General features: G+C 30.2%; 1 long non-coding RNA gene across 1 annotated transcript; it reads left to right on the top strand.

Moving 5' to 3' along the window:
• The first annotated feature begins 2,510 nt into the window (after nucleotides 1-2,510).
• LOC117907990 lies at nucleotides 2,511-3,630 on the top strand. Its single transcript, XR_004650112.1, has 4 exons — nucleotides 2,511-2,588; nucleotides 2,667-2,747; nucleotides 3,388-3,463; nucleotides 3,557-3,630. It is a non-coding gene; the product is annotated as an uncharacterized LOC117907990 (long non-coding RNA).
• The last annotated feature ends 1,673 nt before the right edge of the window (nucleotides 3,631-5,303 follow it).

Genomic DNA, 5,303 nt, shown 5'->3' with positions numbered 1-5,303 from the left:
AATTTTGAATTGGTAATTATGATTAAATATGATTTGTTTGACAATATTTCCTAAACTTTTAGAAAACTAAAATAGAATCCTATAAGGTGTTGTTTCTAGAGGAAAAAAAATCTTAAATAATAAAATAATAAAAAAAATCTAAAATAATAAGGAAACATTTATATGGAGGAGTGTAGTTGTTAATAATCTTAATAACATAAAAAATAAAATGACATTTTTTGGAATAATTGGATAACTCAGTGCATGTATTTCAAATTATTTTTAAATGGATGAAGATAATACTAATTTAAAATATTTGGGATTCTTTTTACCATATATTTTCTTATTAATGAATCAAATCCCACTTTTCCCTAAACTATATTGATTTGGTTAGATGAGTAGGTAACTTTGAGGCATACCATTTGTTTAATTGGCTGACCCACTAAAATGCACATTGTCTGTTTTTTTTGTTTTTTTTTTTTTGCAGTGGGTATCATAGTGGGTGACCCTATATATAACAATTTCACCCTTATTGATAACCATATTATTGAAAGGCTAGGGAAACCGATCTCAATGATTTTCATTTACATGATGTAACAAAATGTTTCCCATTTCTTTGTTAATATATGTTATATTTGTGTAATAATTATGATGAATGTATATAAGAACACTATATTCACGTTCACATGTCTTTAACATTTGATTAATTTATTAATGAATTATGGTTGTTTAATGCATGATAATATGAACATACGGTGTCGTTGTTCTTGCCGTAGATTCCTCTCTAGAATCCATTTGCTCTCAGAAGTGAAGAGGATGTAATAAGAGAACTTGGTTTTGGTGGCTATTGCAATTAGGTTGTAAGGAGGTTAATTTAGATTATGTTTTTGGTTGATAAAAACACAAACATTGCTTACCCCAACTCGAGTTTTTAGGGGTAAGAAGGTTTCTTTGACATGTCATGATGTTGGGATGACGATCGGCATTCCACATAGTGGAAGAAAGTTAATTGTTGAGAAGGGAAGTGTTAAAGCTAGTCAAATGTTGAGTTTGCAAGATATAGAGTCAATGATGGTTGGCATCGATGATATGGAGGAATTTAAGCGGTCTTGATTTTCGCTTGTGCAACCTTGTTGGCACCCACATCTCGTTTGGAAGGTAGTCACTCGTTATGGTATACACCCCGAGAGCAGTTACTTGGGAACATAAATTGGGAGAATGTCTTAGAATTTTTTATTCAAGCTATACATGAACATAGGAGGAAGAAAAGTGTTTGGATTAAAGGGTGTTTGATGTTTCTACAGGTAACTTTTTGTCTTATTTATAAGTATATGTCCATGTATTAGATATTCAATAATGGTTATACACTATGTTGGCCATGATGTTACCACTAATTATGTCTTATATAATGCAATAGATATTCTACTTTTCAATATCTAATTTTCCAGCCATGTATGTGGAACTTACCATTCCTCGCATTGTTGCATGGAACGATTTTTTGGTCAAGCAACGCATCAAGTTGGAGTTAGAAATGCTTGTAGGATTTGGCAAAGTTGAGGTATAATTAGCTTTTAGTTATATTAAGATAGTTGATTACCGTTGTAATTAGATTAATGGGATGACAATTTACATGTTTTGCAATGATAGTTGGTTAGCACATCGGCGGAGCAAGATGAAACAGAAAAAAATAAGGTTGCTGCAGTTGATGACCCAGTTGACCCAGATGAGAATGAAGACTTTGATGTAATCCTTCATACCTAGTGACTATGAATAGTAACTTATATTAAGGCTTAGTTTAAATATATGTCATTTAATGTTCCTTCATTATGTTTGACTTAGGTTATTTGTGCTCGCATGGAGGCAACACAACGTCAAATCACCGATGCACAAAGTCATCTTAATAGTCTTATTGCATCATACAACCGTGACGTGAAAGTGTTGAGGACTCGTTTCACCTCTTCACACTATCGCATAGATAAAGGCCAACCGTCAAATTTTCATGAACATGTTAATGAAAGTGGTGCACCATTTTTTACAAATAATCCACAACATTCACTTGTTCATTTTGGTGGTCAAAGAAGATCTTCTGAAGATGACCTTGGATGTAAAGGAGTGTCAAAAAGACCCAATGTAGAAGATGGTGTGTTCTTTTCAAACGAGGATCCCCTTCACCCTGGGCCACACAATATGTTGGTGTTAATGCAATCGTGCATGAACAACAATGTGGATGTAGCACCACAAGCCTCAGAAGAAATACGACCACGAAGAATAAAAATGAAAGTACGTCGTCATAGGCAACAAGCAGCTGCTGCAAGTCACCTTTTGTACAATTATGTGTATCAAAATATAAAAGGTTGACGGAGGAAGAGACACATGTTGCCAACTATGTGTTTGACGAGTCAAAAGATCCTAGGTTAGTCCCAAATCACACGTTTAGCAAGTATTGTTCTTAAAAGACTATGATTATAGATTTGTCTAAAAACAAAAAAAATTACTCACGTCTTGTGTTTCATGTGATTAATAGTGAGATGCTTTGTGCATATGGTGGCTATGGCGTGACACTGGAACAACTTCAATGCTTAGTAGGGGAGAGCTTCATTGATATTCCGGTAAGGTTTATGATAAATAAGAAAAAATACCTTCATCTTTCCATTGATCATTTTAACTAATGAAGAGGCATTATGTAGGTGATTTCCATGTTTTGCCGATACATGAATGCAAAAGAAGAGAATCCTTGTCGCAGACACTTTTTTAATCCATACTTTGGGGTGAGGTTTTTTCCTCGAGTACACCAAATCTTGTCCCTAATATAAGATGCATGTATAGTTTTAGTCATACATTGTTACTATGATCTCAACAACTTTTTACAGGAAATATGTGGTTCAATGAGCAAGTCTACCTCAAAATCAACACTCAAGAAAATATTAGGTACTATTGTGTTAATCTTGAATGTTGCAACTAGGTAATACTTGACTATTGTATTGATTACATAGATTGATGACAATTTTTTAGTAATTTTGAATTTATATTTCAAATATTTAAGCCTTCATTGTTGTTATGATGATTGTCTGTTTTGTAGTTTTATATCCCCTTATTCCAATTTAATGAATGGGTCATCATGGTAATCAATTTGGAGGCTAAAAGGGTGGATCTACTTTCATCATATAATAGCATTCAACGCGTTCACTTTGTTAATGAAGCTTTCAAAGTAGTTGGATTTATGTCGCAGTTATTAAAAAATTCCTTCAAACGGAATGATGTGAATATAAATAATTTACATCCACAGTATGCAGATATCGTTGGTGATCCAAAATTGTTAGTTACATATTTTTTTTTTCATGTATTCATTTTCAATCCTAATTGGGTCCTATGTTAATAACATGTCACAAATCATACTTGTTATTGCAGATGTCATACTGGGATGTATGCTATTCTCTATATGCAACATTGGGATGGAAGTGGTCTTAATAGAACCATTAATTCTGTAAGTTGTTAAATATGATGTTATGTTTTTATTTTCAAATGTACATGTTAAATGTTACCGGGATGTAGGGTCTAACATAAGTTTAATGTGTAGGAACACATGAGCCTTGAAAGATTGAAATTTGCAACTCATATGGTTCTTGATAGCGAAAACGAAATTGGTGAAATTGTTACAACTAATATTTGGTCAACCAACGATGCAGAATAGTATTGGGTAACCTTCACAATTAATTTCTTTTGTTTTATTTCATTCAATTTTTTAATTATACATTCTAATTTAAACTAATAATTACCACATAAAATTCAGACCTTGTATTAAATAATTATCTTAATTTTGTTAAATTTATTTTAATTTTTGAGGTATTTACATTAAAACTTTGACACCTTGTAGGAAGAATTATGATATTATTTTTTAAACTTGACATGAATTCAATTATTGAAGAGTATTTAGAGTGGTTTGAAATGATTTTAGAAATTATTTTTAGTATTTTAACACTTGAATGATAAAAAATTTTAAATATTAAAAACATTAAAAACACTTTCTAAAATTATTATCAAACATACGATTACTATAATACCCAATAATATGAATTACAACATAAATTTTCATATGAAAATTACCCATTCAACCATAGATGATTGGATTTAGTTTAAGGCTAATTATATTTAATTATAAATTAAACCTAGTTTAATGCCAATTACAACTATGAAAAGTTGGCTAGTGAATTGGGATTGAGAAAACTCAAATTCGGAGTGAATACTAAAATAAGACCAACATTGGTACAATAGTGACGATGATACCAAATTGCCTCCCATTGACTTGAATCAGGTTGACCCAGGTCAAGCCAATAGGCCCAAATTCAGTCCCAATAAGACATGTGCAGTTTGGACTGGACTCAGCTTTGAATCACTTTTGTAGGCCCAAATCTAAATTTGGGAAGGCCCAAATCCACCTATCTCCTCCAACTTACTTAATCCAAATGCTTTTCTATTTATCCAATTAATTAACAGGGATAAGGGGATCACTTGACCTTTTATATAACAAAAATAAATATTGAGAATTAATTTTATTAGATTGAATTTCTATACATATTAAATAAAATCTAAATGAAAATTTATTCAATTTTTTATTTTATTTACATATTAATTGTTTTATGAGTGAAAATAATATTTTTAAATTAGTATAATATTTCAATACATGCATCCTATGACCACCAGTTATTGCATCTATGTTGCGCCATCTCACTTGGGTGGCCTACATGGCAATGATTTTAGTTTCAGATTTTTAAATAATTATTTAAATAGAAAATAAAAATAAAAATAGAAAGAAACTTTATTGTAAGGTTACAACACATCATTGAACTAAATGCTTCGGACTTTAAATAAATAAAGAGATTTGAGAATATGATTTAAAAGTTAAAAAAGAAAAAAATTAAATGTTCCATCTTCTAGTAAAACCTAGAAGAATCCAACAAATCTAATATATGCTTTTTAATTTCAAGCTCTATTGTATCATTTTATACCATCCAAGAGTGCTAGAATTTTAAGGTCAGTAAAAATGAGAATATCATTATTATTAATAATTTTTTTATATAATATATGGATGTTATTAATATGGTTTATACATTTCCTCTAAGATTATAATATTGATTGAGATGTCTTTGACTCACCATAAAAATACAATAATTATATTAATTTGATTGACTAATGGACTCAAAAAATAGTTTTTTTTTTCTTTTTTGAAAAGGATCAAACTTCATAATTGAAAAAAAATGCTAATATTATAATTATGAGTTTTGATTATTCAGTTTCAAGTTTAAAATGTTAAATATAAATATTTC

This window comes from Vitis riparia, chromosome 18, assembly GCF_004353265.1.
Source record: "Vitis riparia cultivar Riparia Gloire de Montpellier isolate 1030 chromosome 18, EGFV_Vit.rip_1.0, whole genome shotgun sequence".
Lineage (NCBI taxonomy): Eukaryota > Viridiplantae > Streptophyta > Magnoliopsida > Vitales > Vitaceae > Vitis > Vitis riparia.
Note: the sequence above shows the minus strand (reverse complement) of the source record. Positions and strands in the feature narration are given on the sequence as shown.